General features: G+C 41.4%; 1 protein-coding gene across 4 annotated transcripts in view; it reads right to left on the bottom strand.

Moving 5' to 3' along the window:
- CSNK1G3 (casein kinase 1 gamma 3) overlaps positions 1-7,105 on the bottom strand; it is a 157,889-nt gene extending 150,784 nt beyond the window's left edge. For all 4 annotated transcript variants that reach the window (XM_077817379.1, XM_077817381.1, XM_077817380.1 and 1 more), the window contains exon 1: positions 6,876-7,105. The gene's annotated coding sequence lies outside the window, so the exon portion shown is untranslated. The remainder of the gene's footprint in view (positions 1-6,875) is intronic.
- Positions 7,106-26,822: the final 19,717 nt, after the last annotated feature.

Genomic DNA, 26,822 nt, shown 5'->3' with positions numbered 1-26,822 from the left:
CACCCCGTCCAAGATGCATCTTCAGTCACAGCTTACTTATTTTAATTACGTATATGCTACCAACAGCACCAACAGCTGAACATCCCAACTGCTATCACAGAGTCTTCCACTCTTGCAACTCTAACCCCAGACCTTGAAATACTCAAAACACTTCTGTTATAACCTATTTGCATCAGAATGTCACACTTTGCAGTAGCTCCTACATTTAAACCTTTTTATATTAAAAGATTATGCAAAATAAACCTAATTAACTTTAGTAAAACAGTAAAATGTAAAAGGAATCACTGGCACCAATTAAGCAAGCCAGAATCCTCCTTTATTTTAGCCAATTAGTCACTCAATGTATGAGAACCTTCTGAACATTCCATTTCAAAAGAACCCAGCATTACTGATGAGTGACTGGTCCTCTGCTGTTGAAGTCAACTGAAATCTTTCCACTGACTTCAGCAGGTTTTCGATCAGGCCCTAAGACAAGCACACAAGTTCTTTGCTGAATCAGGGCCTAAAACCGTTCTCTCACCTTCTCTTTCTAAAGTGTTAAGAACTTGTATTAAACTGAACTACAAGAGTAAATGTGAACTAAGCTTTTTTTTTTTTTTTTTTTTTTTTTTTTACACACACATTAACACTGCCAATGTAAAGTCCTGATCCCACTGAAAACAAAGGGAATTTTGCCACTGGCTTCAATAGGATCAGGTTTTCACCCAGAACGTCCACCGATTTTAAGGAAAAACAAACTGAGCTTCAAAAAACCAGTTACAACTTTGTACATTTCCTCTATATTTGAGACTAATTAAACAAAAATTAAACCTGGTCATAAATTACATCTCCTTTTCTTGATGAACAAAAAAATTCAAATGCAACCTAAACAGCTCAGAACTAGAGACTAAAAGTTTTTTAAGTCCCAAAAGGGTATCACAAGTTACATTTTAAAAAATGATAGCTAAGATCATCAAGTTAAAACTTACCAAAAAAAGCTTAGGAAGACAGACTTAATGTTTACCCTACCTTGTTTTTACTTCATCTGTTTATGAATTCTTTTGTGTTTATTCACAAAAAGAAAAGGAGTACTTGTGGCATCTTAGAGACTAACCAATTTATTTGAGCATAAGCTTTCGTGAGCTACAGCTCACTTCATCGGATGCATACTGTGGAAAGTGTAGAAGATCTTTTTATATACACACAAAACATGAAAAAATACCTCCTCCCACCCCACTCTCCTGCTGCTAATAGCTTATCTAAAGTGATCACTCTCCTTACAATGTGTATGATAATCAAGTTGGGCCATTCCCAGCACAAATCCAGGTTCTCTCACAGGGGGAGGGGGGGGTGAGAACTTCATTATCATACACATTGTAAGGAGAGTGATCACTTTAGATAAGTTATTAGCAGCAGGAGAGTGGGATGGGAGGAGGTATTTTTTCATGCTTTGTGTGTATATAAAAAGATCTTCTACACTTTCCACAGTATGCATCCGATGAAGTGAGCTGTAGCTCACGAAAGCTTATGCTCAAATAATTTGGTTAGTCTCTAAGGTGCCACAAGTACTCCTTTTCTTTTTGCGAATACAGACTAACAAGGCTGTTACTCTGAAACCTGTCTTTGTGTTTATTAGTATTATTTATTGTTATACCATACCTGTAAATCCAAGTTGTATTATTTATTATCAAAAGCCAGGGATGGACAGATCTTAACCTATCAAGTCTGGAAACAAATACAAAATATAATTAGTGTTTGGGATCCTTACTCTCTACTGTGATACATGAGTTTTAACCAGATCAGCTATCAGACCTCAGACCTGCCTAAGGCCCAAGGATAGAATATTTCCAGAACTCGAACCAGAGTAGTTGAACGAGGAAATCTTACATTTGAAGAGAAAGAAAAAGGCGATTTTGCAGCAGATCATTAAAATCAAAAACTTATACCTATTTGAAAGCTATTTAGAATATTAGTGACAAATAAGAATGTTTAGTGGTCAGTGCATAGGCGAGGCAGTCAAAGGCACAAAATACACTATCATGCAGATTCAGCAATTTTTCAGATTTGGTGAAATCCGATGTGGATATCCTCAATATATTTGAAAATCAATAATGGCATGGGGTGAAAAAAGTTTTATCGTCATTTCAGCTTGTCAGCATCTTCATGCCTGACAGCACCATGATTCAGTTATTAAGGTCACCAAATGAGTACCCCATCACAAGTTCTGTCATTTTTAAGTGTTTTATACAGTTATTTAAAAAGCTATTGGTATCAAAAAATACTTCATATCCTTCCACACGTAAAGTCAAGCTGTCTTCATTACCACAAGTTCACTGCACAGCCCTCAAAGGAAAATTTTAACTAACAGCTTAAAAAAAACTAAGTTACTTAAGAACTTTTTCATACATAATGTTTTGATTTTATGAAGTGATATTTATTAACCTAAAAGACCAGGAAACAAGTGCTTTATACCCAGGACAAAGTGTATTCCATGACTGCAAAGCTACAAAATTTGCTACAGAATCTGCCTGTTCCTGAAGCTGTACAGCAGATTCTAAACTTTCGTTTAAAATATTACTCTAACCCTTGCAGTCTTACAGATATGAACCACATGAAAACTGTTTCATAGTTGTCTTCCTAAGCCTGCAGACAGCCTGAAGCAATGGCTCTGAAAGATTGAATTGCAATCAATCACCACCAGCTTCTGATTAAATTCCCTCCTTTTTCCCCAAATGTGGAATCCCCACTATCACTCCCCATTCACATTGGTTTGAGGCTCAACAAGTGAAAATCTGTGAAATACAGCAGCCGCATAAAACTGAAAGGCTTCAAATGTTGGAAGGAGAACTGATGGACAAAGGTTAGTAGGCAAACAGTAGGAGAAGCAGTCACTGGAGCATGAAAAAAGCAGCTGTGTCATATGAATTTAACTACCACACTCAGTATGTGAATTTTCTAACACAGTTACAATGTTTAAATATCCTCCCTGCAACCTATGCCATAAAGCTCACTGTGCTATCATCAACTGATGTGCAGGTTCAAGTAAAGACAATTCTCTGACCCATTATTCATCTGCTTTTATAAAGCTTCCTTTTGTTTCTATTCCTTTACAATGAAAGCTATCGCCTAAACATAGGGCAGCAAACGAACACTAGCAATATCAGTGGCTAAATGCACCCGCGTGTGGGTTTTTTTTTTTATGGTACAATACTGAAGATGGATATTTATATACATCAAATAGCAGCTAGATCTGGAAAGTATCTACAGTAGAACCTCTGAGTTACGAGCACCACGGAAACGAAGGTTGTGCATAACTTTGACCAAACGTTATGGTTGTTCTTTCAAAAATTTACAACCGAACACTGACTTAATACAGCTTTGAAACTTTACTATGTAGAAGAAAAATGCTGCTTTTAACCATCTTAATTTAAATCAAGCACAGTAAGATTCCTTGCCTTGTCAAATATTTTAAAATTTCCATTTTTTAGTAGTTTACATTTAACACAGTACTGTACTTGCTTTTGGGGGGGGCGGGTGCATCTCTGCTGCTGCCTGATGGCATATTTCCAATTCCAAATAAGGTGTGTGGTTGACTGATCAGTTCATAACTGGTGTTTGTAACTCTGAGGTTCTACTGTACTTTGTATTGAAGATGACTGCCATTACCCACTGGTAACTATGCTGCTATGTCTCAATTTCTTGTATTATAAATTTTAACATTCACAAGATATATAATTTAAGCACATGCATATAGTGGCATTCTGTTTAAAAATACCCGGTAAAGGAATAAGTTTGCAAAAAAATGTGTAATTATAGTGAAGACTTCTTTAAAAAAATATTTCAATACATAAAGAGATAAAATGCTGTTCATCTGACCTGGTAACATAATTAAGTAGGTAGATTAACAGATTTTATGCATATCAAAATTTTTCAATACCTGTTAAAGGTATTTTTGGTGCAAAATAGTTATCCATTTACTTTTTGGATACCAATACACCATTTACCATTACAAAGATACAAAGCAGATGAGCCAAAAAAATCTGGCTCATCCATGTTTTTGAGTACTCAGCTCACAGTATTTTACTATTCACTATTAAAGCATTTGTCAATTGACTGGATGCTGAACTGAAGGTGTAAAGCATTTTGAGCTTCTGTAACAAACAGGAACTAAGATTGACAACCATACTGCAACAGAGATTGGTGTTTCCATTTTCCAGATGAGGAAATAGAGGCACTGAAGCTGGCTCAGACCAATGTAGAACCCATATATTCTGTCTACTAGCTCTGTACTTTAAACCACAAGCCCATCTTTCCAGACTACTTTCCTACTATCCTATTTCCACAGAGCTAAGATTTAATAGAGCCATTCATTTTAACTGAAGGAGAAAATATTAATAGATGTTTACTTAGGCTACCAATCCATTTACACACATGCTACAAAAATAAACATGTGACAATTAGCTGAATATTTGCCTCAATTTTTCACATTTAATAATCTGAGGAAAGCCAACTGCATACATCTCTAAAATCGTAAGTAAATCAATAACAAAATGTGAAACATACACAAATATACACCTTAGACTGAATGAATTATAGATTGTCGTCATTGCACCTCTCACTTTTGCTTGCTCTTGTAGTTTGGATTTGTGGTTTCCCAGCAATTTAACTATTAACATGCAAGACTCCCAGATTCATTGCAAACTTTGAGTTCCATCATGTCAATTTTGTTCTTCACATGGTTTGTGGTCACTCTTATAACTGCAATAGTAACTTTGTATCCCATTTCAAAATAACAGTTTAAAAAATAAAAATCAAAGTTAAATGATAAGAAACAGCTTAACTTTTTTTTATTTTTTGAGAAGTGTAAAACGGTCCTTTAAGTGGGAATGAACTACACTGTGCTATAACTTTTTTTTTCCCCATTAAACGCTACAGCTACCCCGCTAGAGGCGGGCATTTAAAATTATTAAACACCATTTTGCAACTGATCAGTATACTGTTCTTCAGCATAATTATTTCTGTAATTTGATACCTCTGGAAAATTTAGTAGGCAACAACTACCTCCACTTCGCTCTTCAACCTGGATGATCTACCCTTAATACACCTGGGTCCTAATAAACACATATTAATTCTGTGTGGCTCAAGACTTAAGAATTTTTTTAAACTAGGATATGATTCTGCAAAACAAGTTTGGGGCTTCTTTTTTTTTAAAAGAAATACAAATAAAACACTTTGACCCCAGAACACCTAGATATTACAAGTTGGTTACAAATATCCCCTGGGGTTACTTAATCCAGTTATTTTCTAAAAATAAAGATGGATATTGCAACAATCCTATGTTTACAAATGCAAGCTTCCTCAATATGCTCTTAAGAATTTTTTTATGTTTTGGTATGTTGTACTGCCAAGATTAGAGAAAGACACTAACCATATTGCTCCTGCCAAAAGTTATTATGGGACAATCTAAGAAATAGTGAAACATGATCACAATGAATCAAATTAGCATTGTAGCAAGCAGATAATTGGACTGGCAAGAGGGCCTTTTTCCAAAGGTAAGTTTATTTTGTGGGAGAAGTGTTAAGTTGTCATCAAAAATCTGACCTGCAATTCTTCAAAATCAGGCAGATAAGTAGAAACTTGACTGCCCAGGAATGTTTTCATCTTGGTCCAGCCCTAAAAATACTGACTCCCAAAACAAATATTTTTGAACATAGAACTCAAAGCATTAACATGGTACACGAGATCTGATTTATTCTGCTTTCTTATTCTTAAATGAACCAGCTAGGGTCATTTAAAAAGGTAGTCACTTTGAAATTAGAGGTTTTAAAAAAAAAAAATCAGTGAATTGAAAAAAAACAAGTTCACAGAACCCCTGTTTACTAAAGTTAATGGAGACTTTTTAAAACATCAACACTAGGTCACTTGGACTCGTTTTACTGTACACTCAACACCCTAATATAATGTACTTAACACAGTCCTACAGACAGAAAATATTAACCTATTCCCACCAAAACAGATCATTTCTTGGATATTATTAGTTATCAGTAGTATGCAATGAATGATTAAAGTCATGAAAGGAAAAGTAAGTCAGTAATGCTTCTCTAATAGTAATAACAAACAGAATAGAGTTAGATGATATAGAATGACTTTTGCACCAAACAGGAAACAAAGCAAAAGAAGTACTGAGGTCTGACCACTCGATTACCTTATTACACCAAGCTGGAAAGGGCTACGCACAGCACAGGGCAGTGCCAGCAACAATAGCGATAAACTCCCCAGAGTTTTAAATCTGGATTCTGGTCTGTTGAGCCGTGTCCCTTCATGGATGAGATTAGACTCCCGATTCCCTTCTGGCTCGGGGAGTCAAGCCGAGATTCCCCCCACACACACGCCTCTTCCACGAGGACAGAGGCGTCTCTGTGTCATTTCCACCCTCGTGTAAGAGGAGCACTCAGGCACACAAACACAGCGCAGCAACACGCTGGGGGTGCTTGTTGAGTCACAACCAGACGATCATGCCCTACTCCCTCCCACCCAAGAACACAGCCAACCTCCCTCACAGCGCCCGCATACGCACCCCCCCGCCACACAATACACGCTCTCCACCCGGCCCCAGCTACCTCCTCGTCCGCAGCCTCCACCCGCCCTACCGAGGCGCTGCCCACGCCGAGCTTGTTTCCAAGCAAGCGCCCCACGTCACAGACACCGGGCGAGTCCCCCGATCGCAGCCCTCCGCTCGCTGCTTAGCCCACACGCCCGGCTCCCGTGCGCACACAGAACCTGCGACCCCCCCCGCCCCGGCCACCCCCGCAGCCGCCTGGCTCCGAGCCGGGGAAGCGGCGCTGGCCTCGGGCGGCCGGCATGCGAGTCACACCCCGGGGCAGAGGGGCAGTTACCTCCCGGGCACTTGGGGCAGGAGACGCCGCCGCCGCTGCAGGGGGTGGAGAGAAGCCGGCTCTGTAGGCGCCGCTCCCAGGCGCCGAGAGCTCGCTGGGGCAGTCCGGACGGCGGCGAGTGCCCCCAGCGCGCTGACCCCTTCGGAGCCTGCCCGGCCGCCCTCCCCGCTTGCGCTGCGAGCAGAAAAAATGGGGTCAGAGGGGGAGGGCGCAGCCCGAGAGGGGTTCCGAGTCAGAGGGAAACGGCGGCGGAAACCGCCCCGGCTCTAGCTGCGGCGGCGACACACACACACAGCGCACGCCCCTTCCCGCCCCGCCCCGCCCCGCAGGCGGGGCTAACCGAGACCGGCAGGAGGGGCGGGGCGCGGACTCTAGCGCAGGAACAAGCCGAAGGAGAGCTGGGGGTGGGGAGAAGGGAAGGAAAAGGGCGGGGGCACATGAGGCCACGCTCGCAGGTGGGCGGGGCCTGAATAACACGAGGAAGGAGGGAAAATGTGATTGGAGAAAGGAGGGAAACCTAGACGGTCTCAGGAGCCACCTCTTTTCCAAGGCTGCCTTTTCTACTAGAAAGCGACAGGCCTCTCAGCCAATCAGCGCAGAGACCGGTGGACTTGAGAACAAGCCAATAAGAAGCGTTGGGTGACTCGCGAGATCGTGGATTCAACCGCTTCAATGAAACGCGGGGTCTGTACTATAAGCGGCTCCGGGGAGCGCGCCGCGCCGCGCCCCGGCCCGTCCCCTGGAGCAGCCACCCGCCGGCGGCAGGCTGCGCTGCCCACGCCTTGCGGAGGAGCGTCTTTGCTGTGGGCGTCGTTCCCGTCAGCCCAGGCAGCTCTCTCCTATCGCTGCCGGGAGCGGCGGGCTGCGGGCACCCGCGTCCCGGCACCTCCCGTAGGAGACTCGCAGCTGTCCCGTGAAACACCTGCAGTGCCAGCCGCTGGGTTGCGAAGATCAGTTTGGAAACGTGATGGAAAATAAGAAGGGCTATTGGGGTGTGGAAGGAAGAACCGGCATGTTGGGTCTGGCCAATGGGCTTCCAGCTCAGTCGCCGCTTTTTGACTGGGGTCAGGGCCTGATGCCTCTCAGGGGATGAACTGAACAGGGCAATTCGCAAGTGAGCCATCCCCTGCCATCGAGTCCCAGCTTCTGGTAGTCCGGTCTAGGGGCATCCAGGGGCATGGGATCGTTTCTCTGACCATCTTGGCTATTAGCTATTGATGGACCTGTCCTCCATGAATATACCTAAGCCTTTTTTTGAACCCAAGTTAGACTTTTGGCCCTTGCAACATTTCCTGGCCACCAGTTCCGCAGGTTGACTGTGTGTTGTGTGAAGTACTTCCTTGTGTTGGTTTAATCTGCTATTAACTTCATTCTGTGACCCCCTGTGTTATGTGACAGTGTAAGTAATACTTCCCTATCCACTTTCTCCATACTGTTAATGATTTTATAGACCTCTGTTATATCCCCCCTTAGTCATCTCTTTTCTAAACTGAACAATGCAAAGTCTTTTTAATCTTTCCTCCAAAGGCAGTTGTTCTACCCCCCCAATCATTTTAGTTACCCCTCTCTGTACTTTTTCCAATTCTATCATAATTTTTTGAGATGTGTGCAATTCTGATCACCTAGTATTCAAGGTTCACGATTTATATAGTACGTGATATTGTCAATATTATCTATCCCTTTCCTAATGATTTCCTAACACTTAAGTTGTTTAATGCTGCTACACATTGAGCAGAGGTTTTCAGAGAACTAGCCACACTAACTTCAAGATCTTTTTTGAGTGGGAACACTGAATTTTGGCCCCTTCATGTATTGTGAGGTTTGTTTTCCAATGTGCATTACTTTGCATTTGTCAACATTGAATTTCATCTGCCATTTTGTTGCTAGTCACCTAGTTTTATAAGCTCCCTTTTTTGTAAGTCTTCATGGTCCATTTTGGACTTAACCATCTTAAATAATTTTGTATTGTTTGTCGACTTTGCCACCCTTTTATTTATGTCTCTTCATTGTGAAAACTGACCATTTATTCCTACCCTTTGTTTCCCTTTTTTTTAAAAAAAAAAAAATTTACTGATGCATGAAAGGACCTTCCCTCTTATGCCATGATTGCTTATTTTACTTAAGAGCCTTTGGAGAGGGACCTTGTCAGAGGCCTTCAGAAAATCCACATACACTATATTCATTGGATCACCCTTGTCCACAAACTTGTTGAGCCCCTCAAAGCATTCTAATACATAGGTGAGTCATGATTTCCCTTTACAAAAGTGTTGACTCTTCCCCCAACAAATCATGTTCATATATGTGTCTGATAATTCTGTTCTTTACTATAGTTTCAACCAGTCTGTCTGGTTCAGGTATACTAGCCTGTAATTGCCAGGATTGCTTCTGGAGCCTTTTTTAAAAATTGGCATTACAGTAGAAATTCTCCAGTCACCTGGTACAGAAGCTGATTTCAGTGATAAGCTACATACCCCAGTTAGTCTTGCAATTCCATATTTGAGTTCCTTCAGAACTCTTGGGAGAATACAGTCTTGTGTGGGTGACTTATTCCTGTAAAATTTATCAAAACCACCTGTATTGACACCTCAATCTTGGCAGCTCCTCAGATTTGTCTCCTAAAAAATGGCTCAGGTGTGGGAATCTTCCTCACATCCTCTGCGGTGAAGACTGATGCAAAGTATTTTAGCTTCTCCACAAGGGCTTTGTCTTCATTGAATCAGCCCCACTAATTGTTTGGTATGCTTCCTGCTCCTGCTGTATTTTAAAAACAAAAAATACCTGTTTGCTTGTATGTCTTTTGCTAATTGGTCTTAATTCTTTTTTGGGCCTGTCTTTATACTTATACTTTTACACTTGACTTGCCAGAGTTTATGCTCCTGTTTTCTTTAGGAGGATTTGACTTCAGTTTTTAAAGGATGTCTTTCTCTGTTTCTTTTACACTACTGTTTACTGAGAGTGTTAGTTGTTTGGCCCTCTTATTGTGGGGTATGGGGTCTTTCTTTGGGGGGGGGGGGGAAGGGCGCGGGAAGTGTTGTCTCCTTTTTTAAACCAGTCTTGTGCTGTTGCAGAGTAGTAGCCGTGTTAGTCTCTATTCACAAAAAGAAAAGGAGTACTTGTGGCACCTTAGAGACTAACACATTTATTTGCTGAATTGGAATTAATTTGCAAACTGGATACAACTACCTTAGGCTTGAATAGAGACTGGGAGTGAATGGGTCATTACACAAAGTAAAACTATTTCCCCATGTTTATTCTCCTCCCCTCCCCTCCCCCTCCCCCCGCCCGTTCCTCAGATGTTCTTGTCAACTGCTGGAAATGGCCCACCTTGATTATCACTACCAAAGGTTCCCCCCTTCCCCACTCTCCTGCTGTTATTAGCTCATCTTAAGTGATCACTCTCCTTACAGTGTGTATGGTAACATCCATTGTTTCATGTTCTCTGTGTATATAAATCTCCCCACTGTATTTTCCACTGAATGCATCCGATGAAGTGAGTTGTAGCTCACGAAAGCTTATGCTCAAATAAATTTGTTGGCCTCTAAGGTGCCACAAGTACTCCTTTTCTTATGCTGTTGTGAGTTCTGAGTCATGAGTTTTAACCATGGAGTTTGATAATAGGGGACCCTTCACTTCTACTCTTGAAAATTTACATCAGAAATTGAAACTCATTAAGCAGGTTATAGAGGTATTTACATGGCAGGAAGGAAGGAATCCCCTCCCTTTAAATTTTTCCCCTATCAGTAATTTATTTGTGCCCTCAGTATTAGATCTGATACATAGTGCCTTCCCCAGTTAGGCAGCAGATGCTGGAAAGGTATATATGTAAAATTAGCTCCTTTACATGGGGGCATTTGCCTCTTGCAGATGGCCTTCTGTGTACATTTCATTGGTCCATGGAGTGTTTAATTTATGGACCCCTTCTAAGATTCCTCTCTCAGAAGCATCACGTCTTTGCATCATCTCAGTCCAGCATCATGATGCTGTCAGAGGCCTTCTGCCGTTTACTGTGTACTTTTTCACCTTTAGTGTTCTGTCCTCCAACATCATAGTCCTTTCTGCCACCATTTCCACTCTCCACCATCAATTCTTCCATGCTCCCTGCCAACCTCCTTTCTACCCCTCAGCATTCCTTGTCCCATGCTTTCTTACCTAAGACTTAATCCCACCCTGCCTTCATCCCATAACACGTGTATGTACGTGTTGATATTAAAATACCACCTAAATAGATACACAGAAATAGTGATATACACAAGTGAGGTGATTGAGGCAAATGTGTCCCTTCCCTTCCCAACACACACATTGTCTTGTGTTTTAACTGCAAGCTCTTCCTGTTGTAGACTACTCCTTACTTTCTTCGTACAGTAAACATGGCAAAATGAAGCTGCAGTCCTGGTTGAAGCCTCTAGGTTCCGTTTTATAAATGGTATAATAGAGATCACACCTGTGCAGATGAAAGAATTTTGCTCTTGGCTCTTTTCTTTTTTCTTCCCTCCCCCACACCTGCCCAGGTGGGAGGATAGAGCTTTGAACAGGTGAGGTAACTAATACCTGAGTCAATACCTTGACCTTCATGATTTTAGAGAAATAAAGGAAGGAAAAAATCAAAAACTCCTTGCATCTGCTGTGTTCCTCACCTGAAGGTGGAAAGTATAGTAATTGTTTTGAATGTTTGAGTATATATTGGTATTATAAAACTGAGTTTTAAGAGATGGATAAAATATTAGATGATGTAAATGGGATAGGGGCAGTTGTCACATCTTCTTATTGCTTGCACAAAACCATAGTTTAGTGGAACACATGAGTATTCCCCATTTTCACCAGAAACCTTTAGAAATACAGAAGAAGTGCTCAAATATGAGGATATAGAAGGAGCTGGTGCTTGCTGTATTACTTTAGATAGCATAAATTGGCCAAAGGTGTCCAACATTAAACAAGGGCCAGACTTTAGTGACAGAGGCCTCAACCTGCTTAGTGCCATGGCAACCACCCCATTAGAAATCCTTTTTATCTTTTATTAAAGATAATGAAATACAAAAAACAAAGCATTTGAAATGTAGAGTATTAAAATTAAAGCCTTATTGAACATCCCTTGTTCCCTCTCTCTTTAGCTGGAAAGAGTTTTTCCAGCAGAGAAACCCCCTGGTGTAGGAGCCTCGGATGGTAATAACTGTCCTGGGTCAAGTGACTGGTTCTTTGGGACTGGGAGTAACCTAGAGTATTGTGATTTTTGAGTAAGGGACCACATATCACAAAAGCAGGCTTACTTGGGTGACTAAATAGATCGGAGTACCTAAAGGGACTGTCTGACTCCAGGGTTAGGCTGTTATAATGCCAGAGTTCACACTTTGTATTTGGCTGGGGAAATACAATTTCATCAAAACAGCTCAGTACTTCAAGGGAGCATATGTACAGCTACAATGGCTGTACAGTCAGAGTTCTGTCCAAGACAAACTTTTGACTATAGACTTATGGGGAATTGGTCAGGCTTAGGGTTGACCAGCAGGTATCCACCCGAGTCCCTCAAATAAAATAAAGTTCTGTTGAAAAGAAAGGAACTAGTTCTGTCATGAGCAAATAAAAGTCTTGCTTCAGTCCAATTCTGAGTTTATTAGGCAGAATCTTTCCTCAAGTACGTAAAATAGAGAAGATCACTTTAGATAAGCCATTACCAGCAGGAGAGTGGGGTGGGGGGAGGTATTTTTTCATGCTTTGTGTGTATAAAAAGATCTTCTACACTTTTCACAGTATGCATCCGATGAAGTGAGCTGTAGCTCATGAAAGCTTATGCTCAAATAAATTGGTTAGGCTCTAAGGTACCACAAGTACTCCTTTTCTTATAACACTGAACAACATTCATGCATGCTTATCAAAGTGAAGCAAAGTGCTTCAAGTGTTAAATCACAGTCTGCCAATTATTGTGTTCATGGCTTTTCAATGTTTTGAAAATATCTTGTGCATACAGTAAAATGGCAGTTTTTCAGTATAAAAAGTCCCTTAATTTTGCAAAGATTTTATTTTATAGAGTGTTTTACCAAAACGTTGACAAGTACCAGAAGTGTAATTCCCCACCAGGACCTTCAACTGCTAAGTTTCAGTATTCATTGTTTTGCACTGGGAAGTCTTCAGCTGCAGTTGCAAGAGGGTAATAGTGTCTTCGCTTCTGTAGCTTTTTTCAGATGCCATGTTAAAATACAGTATAATTGTTAAATATTTTATATTTCAATACTGCTTTTTGGAAGAGTCTCTATTAACTGGTTTCAGAGTAACAGCCGTGTTAGTCTGTATTCGCAAAAAGAAAAGGATACAATTTATTTGAGCATGAGCTTTCGTGAGCTACAGCTCACTTCATCAGATGCATACCGTGGAAACTGCAGCAGACTCTATATATACACAGAGAATATGAAACAATACCTCCTCCCACCCCACTGTCCTGCTGGTAATAGCTTATCTAAAAGCCATTTCCAGCACAAATCCAGGTTTTCTCACCCTCCACCCCCCCACACAAATTCACTCTCCTGCTGGTGATAGCCCATCCAAAGTGACAACTCTTTACACAATGTGCATGATAATGAAGTTAGGCCATTTCCTGCACAAATCCAGGTTCTCTCACTCCCTCACCCCCCTCCAAAAACCCACCCCCATACACACACAAACTCACTCTCCTGCTGGTAATAGCTCATCCAAACTGGCCACTCTCCAAGTTACAATTTATTTGAGCATGAGCTTTTGTACAATTTGGAGAGTGGCCAGTTTGGATGAGCTATTACCAGCAGGAGAGTGAGTTTGTGTGTGTATGGGGGTGGGTTTTTGGAGGGGGGTGAGGGAGTGAGAGAACCTGGATTTGTGCAGGAAATGGCCTAAACTTCATTATCATGCACATTGTGTAAAGAGTTGTCACTTTGGATGGGCTATCACCAGCAGGAGAGTGAATTTGTGTGGGGGGGTGGAGGGTGAGAAAACCTGGATTTGTGCTGGAAATGGCTTTTAGATAAGCTATTACCAGCAGGACAGTGGGGTGGGAGGAGGTATTGTTTCATATTCTCTGTGTGTATATATAGAGTCTGCTGCAGTTTCCACGGTATGCATCTGATGAAGTGAGCTGTAGCTCACGAAAGCTCATGCTCAAATAAATTCGTTAGTCTCTAAGGTGCCACAAGTACTCCTTTTCTCTATTAACTGACAGCAAAATGCATTAAACATCTAATATAAAGAAACATTTATAACAGAAAATTAAACAATCTAATATTTGTATAGATTTTCACTTTGCACCTTTGCATATATTCATACTCCTGTCACCTGCTTGATGTAATAGATACATGGTTTATGATCAGGAAAGAAATGTATGTATTTCAGGCTACTCTGCAGTGTTGTCATTTGCCTTTACAACGGCCATTATTCAACTTACAGCTTTGCTCCTTCCTGGTTTTGCTGACTCATCACAAGTTATGCTGTTGATCTTTCTGCTTATATCAAAGAAGAAGAATTCAAGAATTGGCATGAGTGCTGTGTAGATCAAGCTGTGTATTGTATTCTTCCTCACCACTCCCCTGGAAGGAGGATATTAAGTTTAACCTTTCACTCCATTACTGTGGATTTTGGCATTTTGCTTCCCCACCTACCTCTTGTTTCCCTATTGATTAAATCACGTGTAGTAACCACTAACCAAGCTTGGATTCTACTACAGAAAAGTAGTATGTGACAAGTATCACAAAAGTACATTAACAGGCCAACTGTCTTACATGCCAAACCTCACAGTATCCAACCATTCTTTCCACTGCTCTTCCTCAAAGATTCCACTCACAGGATCTCCTAATCATTCCCCAAACAGGTAATATGAACAGCCAGGCACTGACAGAAGTTCAGGAAAAAAACCAAAAACCTTACACTTTCCCAGCTGCTTATGGCCACCTCCATCTGCCTTCTCTCTGCTCCTAGTAAAGGTTCCCCAGCCTGAGGGATGGAGCAAATTGTTCCATAATAATGTTAAGGTGTGCTGAATACAGCTAGGAATTTTTTGTCAAATACAACAGGAGAGAAAAATGGGTGTAGGGAGAACAATATTGAACTGGATTGCTAGGAATATCACAACAGAATTCTTCCTCTGAACTACCAATTGTTTTTTCATTTAGCGTGATCAAGAATATGTAGTGAGTCATTTTTTGTATTGCAGTAGCACTCAGAGGCTCCAGGCCACAATGTGCTAGGCACTGTGCAAACATAGGAATACACACTGCCTCTGCACTGAGGATATGAGATGGGGGGGGAGGGCAAAGGAAGTTACATCCATAATGAGATAAATCTTGTTTTAGTAGGTTTGCGAGACTACTGTCTAATTCAGAGTATATTCAGATTCAGGGTTCTTCTAATTTGCTCATCCAACTGTAATTATACTTTTATACTCACTTTTGAAGTCTTCTGAGGGAGCTTCTTAGGTTTCACAGGCTGTAAATCAGGATGGAATCTAGCCCCAAGAGTGAGTCCTGCTGCCAGCCTGCCTTCAAAGAGAAGAATCAACTCACTTTAATTATGTTAATGTCTACTCTAGTAATTACCAAGAGCTTCTTCAAACTTCCTTCTGCTGTACAAGTTAGAATAGGTGTAAGTTTATTTTGTCTACTTACATTTAGTCTAAAAGAAATGCCAACCTAAAGGATCTAATTTCAGCACAGGCTGAAATTGTGGAAAAGCAGCATCACTTGCCCCATAACCTCAGCCGTGCAGAAGAACGCCATCCACAGCCTCAGAAACAACTCTGACATTATAATAAAAAAGGCTAACAAAGGAGGTGCTGTAGTCATCATGAATAGGTCGGAATATAAACAAGAGGCTGCTAGACAACTCTCTGACACCACATTCTACAGGCCATTACCCTCTGACCCCACTGAGGATTACCAAAAGAAACTACACGATCTGCTCAAGAAACTCCCTAAAGAAGCACGGGAACAAATCTACGCTGACACACCCCTAGAGCCCTGACCAGGAGTATTCTATCTGCTACCCGAAATCCATAACCCTGGGAATCCTGGACGCCACATCATCTCAGGCATTGGCACCCTGACAGTAGGATTATCTGGCTATGCAGACTCTCTCCTCCGGCTCTATGCTACCAGCACTCCCAGCTATCTTCGAGACACCACTGACTTCCTGAAGAAACTACAATCCTTTGATGATCTTCCAGAAAATACCATCCTAGTCACTATGGATGTAGAAGCTCTCTACACAAACATTCCACACAAAGATGGACTACAGGCCATCAGGAATAGCATCCCTGATACCATCACGACAAATGTGGTGGCTGAACTTTGTGACTTTGTCCTCACCCACAACTATTTGAGATTTGGAGACAATTTATACTTTCAAGTCAGCGGCACTGCTATGGGTACGCACATAGCCCCACCGTATGCCAACATTTTTATGGCTGTCTTAGAACAATGCTTCCTCAGCTCTCGTCCCTTACGCCCGTACTCTACTTGTGCTACACTGACGACATCTTCATCATCTGGACCCATGGGAAGGAGGCCCTTGAGAAATTCCACCAAGATTTCAACAATTTCCAGCCCACCCTCAACCTCTCCTGGACCAGTCCAAACAAGAGGTCCATTTCCTAGACACTACAGTGCTAATAAGTGATGGTCACATAAACACGACCCTACAATGGAAACCTACTGACTGCTATACTTACCTACATGCCTCCAGCTTTCATCCAGACCACGTCACACGATCCATTGTCTACAGCCAAGCTCTAAGATACAACCTTAAAACTACAATACCCACCTGGTGAAGTGAAGAAACAGATTGACAGAGCCAGAAGGGTACCCAGAAGTCACCTACTGCAAGACAGGCCCAACAAAGAAAATAACAGAACGCCAGTAACTGTCACCGACAGCCCCCAACTAAAACCTCCCCAGTGCATCAAGGATCTACAACCTATCCTGAAGGACAGCCCTCTCTCTCACAGACCTTGGGGGACAGGCCAGTCCTCGCTTAGAGACAGCCTCCCAACCTGAAGCAAACACTCATCAGCAACTATACACCACACAACAAAAACACCAACCCAGGAACCAAACCCTGCAACAAACCCCGGTGCCAACTCTGCCCACATATCTATTTAAGGGACACCATCATAGGACCTAACCACATCGGCCATACCATCGGGGCTTGTTCACCTGCACATCTACCAATGTGATATATGCCATCATGTGCTAGCAATGCCCCTCTGCCATGTACATTGGCCAAACCGGACAGTCCCTATGCAAAAGAATAAATGGACACACATCTGACATCAGGAATCATAACATTTGAAAACTAGTAGGAGAACACTTCAATCTCCCTAGCCACTCAATAACAGACCTAAAAGTGGCAATTCTTCAACAAAAAAAACTTCAAAAACAGACTCCAAGGTGAAACTGCAGAACTGGAATTAATTTGCAAACTGGACACCATCAGGTTAGGCCTGAATAAAGACTGGGAGTAGTTGGGTCATTACAAAACCTAAACTTAATTTCCCCAATGCTAATTTCCCCCACTGTTACTCACACCTTCTTGTCAACTGTCTGAAATTGGCCACTCTCATTACCACTTCAAAAGTTATTTTTCCTCCCTTGGTATCCTGCTGTCAATTGAATTGTCTCGTTAGACTAACCTCGCACGTGGTAAGGCAATTCACATCTTTTCATGTATTTATACCTGCTCCTGTATTTTCCATTCCATGCATCTGATGAAGTGGGATCTAGCTCACGAAGGCTTATGCCCAAGTCAATTTGTTAGTCTCTAAGGTGCCACAAGGTCACCTCGTTTTTTTTCAAGAAATCCATGACTTTCAAACATGAATGTTCAAGATGATTTCAGGAAGCATGTTCCATGAAGACTCAGGGCCCTATCCAGTCTAGAATCATGGAACCTGTCTTCAACCCAGGACTTTGCAGAAAAGGTCTCACTCCACCTAGCAACAGGAGCCTCTTAGAGTGCCAGGCAGAGCATGAGGAATGAGAAAATATATCTTGGACTCATTTATAAAGGTTGCTGAGCAAAACCAACTTCCATCAAAGTCAGCAGGAACTGCAAGAACTCAGCATCTGTGATAATCAGGCCCCTGGCCTTTTTAAAAAAGTCCTACTCCGCATTTCAGAGCTACTCCATTATTTATCTAATGGAGTTGCAGAGTCCAACAAAGATTCAGTAGACTCACATACTCAGACTTCAAGGTCAGAAGGGACCATCATGATCATCTAGTCTGACCTCCTGCACATTGCAGGCCACAGAACCTCACTCACCCACTCTTGTAATAGACCCAGAGCCTCTGCATTACTGAAGTGCTCAGTTCATGATATAAAGACGTCAAGTTATAGAGAATCCACCATTTACACTAGTTTAAACCTTCAAGTGACCCATAATGCAGAGGAAGGTAAAAGTAGCTTTTTATTGAAGTTGGCATAGATCTTAAACGAATCAGGTTACTACATATTTACAAGCTATATTCCACAAACAAGTGTACATCTTTTGCCATATTACCACTATTTTTGTAAAATAAAGTAGTAGTTAAATAGAATATTGTGAAGTTTACATAATAAAATAGGAAATGTCCCTAATATCCAGTATTGATATTGTACATTATGAAACCAACAAGTGAAGAATTCTCTACTGTATTCTGACACTTGACACACAAATGATTTACTCTTTTCAGACTACTGCATTTAAATTGGCCATATGTTCATTTTTCTCTTCTGTTTTTCCACAGAGCACGAGCATGTTCTACCATGCAATTTAAGAGAGGAGGACATGTCTTCAAAGTTTTTTAGTTTTTGAAATAAGTAAGTCCAAAACTCCATTTCTTCCCCAGGCTGCATAACAAATCACTAAGAGAAGGAGACTTCCACTTTCTTTATATAGCATGATTCCCAGCTAGAATTAACATCCTTACAATTATTGTGGTTCTTTAGGTGCCTTTTCAGTATTGTCTATTCCAAAGATAAACTCCTCCAGAGAGAACTTAATATTTTTTAATCCAACTATACTTTTAGTAATATTTTCTACCAGTAGTTCTATATTTTGGGGCATTCTCACTGCACTTTCTCCAGTGCTACTTGTATGACACTAATTTCATGGGCCACAGCCTTTCAGTCATATACTTAGACTCTCTGTAAAAGTGTATATGGTGTTTCCATCAAGTTGCAGGCAGTGCACTGCTCCTAATAGATATTATTTCATTCCATTCTCTCTCTTCCATTTGGAAGGCAAAAGATTTCTAATTTATTTTGATAGCACCTGTTAATATATACAAGTTTACATAATTTGAATAATACTCTACCTATAGGTTTCAGTGGTAGCCATGTTAGTCTGTATCAGCAAAAAAAAACGAGGAGTCCTTGCGGCACCTTAGAGACTAACAAATTTATTTGGGCATAAGCTTTTGTGAGCTAGAACCCACTTCATCAGATGTATGAAGTAAAAGATACAGGAGCAGGTATAAATACATAAAAGGATGTGGGTTGTATTACCATGTGTTAGGTCAGTCTAATGAGATAAATGAATTAACAGCAGGATACCCAGGGAGGAGAAATAACTTTTGAAGTGGTAAGAGAGTGGCCCATTACAGACAGTTGACAAGGTGGTATGAATAACAGTAGGGAGAAATTAGTATTAGGGAAATTAAGTTTAAGTTTTGTAATGACCCAACCACTCCGTCTTTATTAAGAGTCCAGAAACAAAATTCTCAGTTATTCCACTGCATATTTGTCTTACCATTTTCCCCAGCAAAACTAACAATTGGAACTATAAGTATTAGGGGAAGTTATGAAGTCTTTTCCTCTTTCAGTTTATTATCCATTTTCAAATAGATTACTGTTGTGTTCTGTACCACTTTCTAGTAAAGTCTTTTACCTGTCATTTAAATGTTTTGTTTAAACACATTAAGTTCAGTAATTAGAACAAGTGGAGTTAACTTATGTGTCAAATTTTAAAAAATTGAAGTCCGTATACCCAACAGTGTCATAATTTAAAAATGTTGTCTACAGCTATATTCTTTACATTCACCACAAAAAGTGAAGAAGAACTGGACAATCTCTTTTTCCATCTTAATATTCTGAGTTCTCCTTTTAAGCTAATAAATGATATATGAAAAATGCTGGTTTATCTAATTTTGCCTGCCATTCTACTTTCACTTATTAAGTTCTCTCCCTATTTTTAGAAGTGATCTACATTACTATTAATTTCTAATTTTTTTTTTTTGCATTTTTGCTATATGCTCCCTGGCAATTTGACTCAGACTCCAGTAGGAACCACCCAGCAGACAGATAGTAACACCCATAAATTATAAATTAACTTGTAAACTGAACAGATGCATAATTGAAGAAAATGAAAAAACATGGAATTCTATTATACACTTTTTATATATTTCATTCAGAGTAGAACGTTACTTGATAAAAGGCTAGGAATTGTGAGATAGGTAAATATTCTTACGCTGGAAGATGGTAGTGGCAGCCATCAAGCAGGTCTTTGATCTACAGACAATCACAGACCTGGTTAAAGCTAGTGAGTGTGTTAAGCACCCATCTTTCTGACTAAATGGAAGGAGAAATTACGCCCATTTCATATAGCAATAGCTGGAAACAACAGGAAGTCACCACCCAAGGAAGTGTTGCATAGCAAGGCCTGATCAGAAGGTAAGACATGTAGGTTGAGGTGTTCCCCAGTTGCAAACACAGGAACTAGGAGATTGTTTAACAAGCTGTGTGTTGGAGAGAGAAAGCTAGCAGACAGCAAGAGAAGCAGTCAGAATCAAAGTTTGAGGCCAAATATTATTACTACGGGCCACAAACATTACCCAGACACCTGCCCACTAAATCAACAACCAAAATTAGAACAAAATGTTGCAGCCCTCAAGAGGCTAAACTATTGCATGCCACAGACAGAGAATAGGAGGGCCCAAGGTGCACCACTGCCCAAGGTCCCCGCAATGAGAGGGAACTGATTAATTAAGATACTTGCCAGGTGATCCTGATAAGTTGTGAGCATATCCCTGGAAGGGAGAAGAGACATAAAGCACTAAGGTGCTAAGTAGAAATAGTGAACAAGGACATTGCCTATTGTTTGTTTCTGCTGTATTCAGGAAGCAGGCCTTTGTGTATATTCTTTATAAATAAAAAGAATTGCACTAAAGAATTTATCTTACTTGTATCATCCATTTCTTTTCCTAACAGAAACAATCCCTCAAGACCTCAAATATTGGCTAACTGTTCATACCAAAAGGGGTCTGTGATGGATTCCCTAGGGTGCAACCTGGAACTGGGGTACTTCTGAGTCCTCTGTCCCTCCAACCTCAGCTTCCTCTCACACTGTGATGCTGTTGCTAAGCCACAAACCTCTGTTAGGTATTGTACTTACTCAGACATCCACAGGCAGGACACACTTAGCTGAGTTACAGGAATGCTTTTGCCAGCCACTCATGAACCAACAATAGATAGGCTCCAGCCAATTCCCGCAGCTCCCCAACATAGGAACCAAGGGCTGTACCTTCTTGCCCTGGTCAGAATCTTGACCAGTGTAAATTTATTATCCAGTCCGCCACTTCTACAAAGGAAAGTGGACCTGCACCAGCCCTTGCAACATGAGCAGATTTCACAAGCATTTCAACCAAAGCACAAGGTTTCAGGTAAAATATAAAACAGATTTATTAACTACAGAAAGATAGATTTTAAGTGACTATAAGCAATAAGCATACAGATCAAAGTTGGTTACCTAAGAAATCAAACTAAAATTGCAATTCAAGTTCTATAAAGTGGACAGGATTTGAATCAAGCAGTGTTTCACACTGATAGATAATACAAGCAGGTTACAGATCTTCCATACACAGGCTGGGACTCACCTTCAGCCTGGGACCACCTCCCCAGTTCAGTTTTTGTTCAATGTCACTTCCCCTCTTTTATAGCTTCTTCCAGCTTGCTAGAAAGAGCCTTTTCTATGACATGGGTCAAGCAGTATTTTTGAATTACTGCATTTTCACTAAAGGATTCTTAAATGTAATCCTGTGTATCTGTCCTTTGTCTTTCATCAAAATCATACACTTCCCTCACATCCACTTCAGCCTTAGATACTGAGATGTAAAATAGCATAGCATAATACATCTGGTGAGATCCTGGACCTATTGAAACCAATGGAAATTTGCCATTGTCTTCAGTAGGAACAGGATTTCACCTTAAGGGTATGTTTGATTGCACCTGGGTATGTCTGACATACCCTTTAGAGCAGGGTTGGGCAAACTTTCTGGCCCAAGGGCCACATCGGGGTTGTGCAACCATATGGAGGGCTGCGTAGGGAAGGCTGTGCCTCCCCAAACAGCCTGGCCACCGCCCCCTATCCACCCCCTCCCACTTCCCGCCCCCCTCACAACCCCTGACCCATCCAACCCTCCCGCTCCTTGACCCCTGACTGCCCCCTCCCAGGACCCCCCATCCCTAACCCGCCCTCTGGAACCCCACTCCCCACTCCTGTCCTCTGACTGCCAAGACCCCTATCCACACCCCCATCCCTAACTGCCCCCTCGAACCCTACCCCCATCCAATTCCCCCTGCTCCCCTTCCCCTGACTGCCCCCCCCCCAACTTCCGCTCCATCCAACGGCTCCCTGTCCACCCCTCGGAACCTTCTGCCCTGTATCCAACCCCCACCCCGCTCTCCGCCCCTTACCATGCTGGAGCCAGCCATGCTGCAGTGCGGCGGTGTGGCTGTGAGGGACGGGGGACAGTGCGGAAGGGCCCAGGGGCTAGCCTCCCGAGCCGGGAGCTCAGGGGCCAAGCAGGACAGGTCCGTGGGCCAAATGTGGCCCGTGGGCCATAGTTTGCTCACCTCTGCTTTAGAGTCTAAAGTCCAAATCATGGTTCAATTGCCATTCAATGAGACAAGGACTAGGCCCTTAATGAGAGAAAGATACATTTTGATACATGTAATGCTAGAGTAGATGGCTCGAGTAATCTAGGTAAACACAACACGAATCGTCTGAAAATGAATTACCTTCTTACTAAATAGTAGTTCTAGTAAAAAAAACTGTCTTTTTTTTTTTTAAATGAAGAAAAGACAGGAAAGAATCATAGAATCATAGAATATCAGGGTTGGAAGGGACCCCTGAAGGTCATCTAGTCCAACCCCCTGCTCGAAGCAGGACCAATTCCCAGTTAAATCATCCCAGCCAGGGCTTTGTCAAGCCTGACCTTAAAAACCTCTAAGGAAGGAGATTCAACCACCTCCCTAGGTAACGCATTCCAGTGTTTCACCACCCTCTTAGTGAAAAAGTTTTTCCTAATATCCAATCTAAACCTCCCCCACTGCAACTTGAGACCATTACTCCTCGTTCTGTCATCTGCTACCATTGAGAACAGTCTAGAGCCATCCTCTTTGGAACCCCCTTTCAGGTAGTTGAAAGCAGCTATCAAATCCCCCCTCATTCTTCTCTTCTGCAGGCTAAACAATCCCAGCTCCCTCAGCCTCTCCTCATAAGTCATGTGTTCTAGACCCCTAATCATTTTTGTTGCCCTTCGCTGGACTCTCTCCAATTTATCCACATCCTTCTTGTAGTGTGGGGCCCAAAACTGGACACAGTACTCCAGATGAGGCCTCACCAATGTCGAATAGAGGGGAACGATCACGTCCCTCGATCTGCTCGCTATGCCCCTACTTATACATCCCAAAATGCCATTGGCCTTCTTGGCAACAAGGGCACACTGCTGACTCATATCCAGCTTCTCGTCCACTGTCACCCCTAGGTCCTTTTCCGCAGAACTGCTGCCTAGCCATTCGATCCCTAGTCTGTAGCGGTGCATTGGATTCTTCCATCCTAAGTGCAGGACCCTGCACTTATCCTTATTGAACCTCATCAGATTTCTTTTGGCCCAATCCTCCAATTTGTCTAGGTCCTTCTGTATCCTATCCCTCCCCTCCAGCGTATCTACCACTCCTCCCAGTTTAGTATCATCCGCAAATTTGCTGAGAGTGCAAATGAGAAAATGAGGTTTGGTTGTTTGGGGTTTTTTGCAAAATCCTTCCTCCCCGATTTTTTGATTAGTTCTAATAATTTTTGTTATTATAAATAACAGCGCTGAACAGGAAACACTTTTCTCATCCTGTGAGAGTTTTTTTTTTTTTTCATCCCCCAGAAAATTCTTGTTGTGAATCAGGGCAGAGAGTAGTAACATCCATTTTTTGACAATGAAAAATCTGGAAAAAATTCACTTAGTCAATTCAATGTTTTGGTCATTAAAAAAACCTCACACATTTATGTATATTAGAGACAGCACACCATTTTTTTGTCACACCATGGCTCAACATTTCTCCCTGTGGCATTGGAGGATGGCTGGAGTAAATCACTCTTACTCTAGAAGTTTAATTCTTAACATTGGTTTATTTACAATATTTACAGGGTAGATCCCAAGAATGGCTGAAGAGGTTTCTTTAGACATTAGAGAAAATGTATTTGTTATTTTATTAACTCTCCTGGAATATTATCTCTTTATATACAAGCTACCAGCCACCATCCCTAACCCACTCTGGGCCTATCCTCTCCTCAAAACAGAAATAAACACAAGAGTGCTCTTAGAAAGAGAAGAGGAAGAAGAAACCTTCTCCCTTTGCTACATACAACACTTCTGCAGCTTGCTTTTCTACCACTGGAAGACGTTTTTAAAGGTCACAGTCTGCCCTTAATTGGACTCAGTTGTCTATAATTAACCTGTGGTAACCTCTTTCAGTTCACAGGAAAAAGGGCTTTAACCATTCTATACTCCAAAGATGTGTAAATGAACACTGTACTTTCAATAAAATAGTTTCAAAACATGTACAATGTGCTTATGATTAAAGGGAAAAGTTTGCCACTTGGGTGCTACATCTTGGTTTGTCAGCCAGTTAGTGGGTTTTCAAGAAGTGCAGGATACATCTTTTCATTATATATGTGCACAGCATGTAGTATAATGGGACCCTGATCTCTACTGGACATCTAGACTCTATGACAATACAAATAATAACCAACAATAATAACAAAGGGATCCCGCATACAGTTTAAGAAGGGATGCATCACCTGTTTGTGGCATTGTTTGCCCCTGTATTATCACAATAGATTAGTGGATGCTCGTCAGTGTTATAGATATTTAACTAGTTAAAATTCATGGCCACTGCCACCTTAAACTTAAAGTAAGTTTCACTGGGTCAGAGTTTGTATTTATATCTCATGGAACACCATAATTTCAATGGAACTGGATAGCTGCTAGTGAAGACAGGCTCTGCCCCACTAAATTATATTGGAACCACTTTGGTGTAGGGAAGGTGTTTTATCTATATTTCATAAAGCACAGTGTAGATTTTCAGAGCTATGTAATAAATAATAAATAGTAATAATAATAGCAGCAATGAGGAACATACATTCTTCCTAATAAGGAATGAATATGGTAAAGAAAGGAGGCCCAGGGCAGAAAAGTTATCCAGCTAAAATTTATTAAATCAGTGAGATTGCATAAGTGGAAGACTTAATTACTTTTCCTGCTTGATAGGTCTCATGCATGGAATACTGGGCACAGTGCGGCACAAACCAAGTTCATTCTTGGTAGAATTCATCGGGTCAGTTCTAATCTTTTCCCAGAAGCTCTCTCCACCTCAAGTGTCAAAGTGGACTTTCTTTGGAAACACCAGAAGGAAAGTGTCTTTATTCTTTGTGTCTTCTCTGCAATTTTTAATGATATTCAATTTAACTATGTGAAATAGCTCTGGCATTATCTTGGTGGTGAGGAAAGAACATAAATGTGATGAGGAAAGAACATAAATCAGCATACAAGTTGCATTGTACTAATACTCAGATAACAACATCCCTCTGAGGTAAGTAAGAATTATTATCCCGGTTTTACTGATAATGAAACTGAGGCACTGAGGTGAAGTGACTTGTCCAATATCATGGAAGAAGTCTGTGGCAGAGCCAGGATTAGAATTCTTATCTCCTGACTCCCAGTACTGATTTTTTTAAAATATCACCTTAATTGCAAAGCAGGTGCCTGCAAAACCTTATGCCCTAAGCCAAACTCCTTCAATGAGTTCTCCTCAACTTTCTCTTTTCAGTGGGGGTCCCTCAGTACTCTCTCCTTGGGCCTCTCCTCTTCTCTGCACCCTATGTCTGTGTGAACTCAGTCATTAAAATTGCATTTGTTACATTTATGCATCTTTAGCTTGATGACTCACAAAACTGCCTCCTCTACTATGGACATCTTTCCCTCCATCCAAACTAAAATCTCAGTCTGCCTTTCTGATTCTAACTCCAGCTTTGACCTGGACCCCTCTTTCAACTCACACATCCAGATCACATCTAAATCTTGCCATGTCTTCCTGCACAACATCTGCAAGATCTGGCTACGTTGCCCAAACTGCTGAAACTCTTGTCCAAGCTCTGATAATCTTGAACCTGGCTACTATAATCTCCTCCCCTCTGCCATCATAGCCTGCACCTCTGTCAAGACCATTCAGATTGCTGCTATTGAAATCAACTTTCTGGCTCATTGTACTGTGTCACCCTCCAAGTTCCTCCACTAATTCTTCATCTTCCACTGAATCAAACACAAGCTTCCTATCCTTACTTTTAACACCTTTCATAACCTAGCTTTGCACTACTCATCCGGCCTTTTATCTTATCATTTGGTCAACACCCACCTTTAGATGCCAGCCTCAAACAGCTACTTCTCCAACAAGCTCTTTCACACTTATTCCCATACCACCCTTTACAAATGGGAAAAGCTCCCAGTCATAATCTTTAAAGCCACAAGTTTAACCTCCTTCAGGTCTCTCTTCAAGTGTCAGCTCTTCCATAACTCATACAGAAAACTGCACCCAGACAATGGCTAGGCAGAGAAGAGTTGTGATAACTACTCCCGATTGGTGAATAACTGTGCACATCCTATTACTTTTTGTCTCTCTGTCTCTC

The sequence above is a fragment of the Eretmochelys imbricata genome, chromosome 5 (assembly GCF_965152235.1).
Source record: "Eretmochelys imbricata isolate rEreImb1 chromosome 5, rEreImb1.hap1, whole genome shotgun sequence".
NCBI lineage: Eukaryota > Metazoa > Chordata > Testudines > Cheloniidae > Eretmochelys > Eretmochelys imbricata.
The sequence above is the reverse complement of the archived record's forward strand: the minus strand, read 5'-3'. Positions and strand labels throughout refer to the sequence as shown.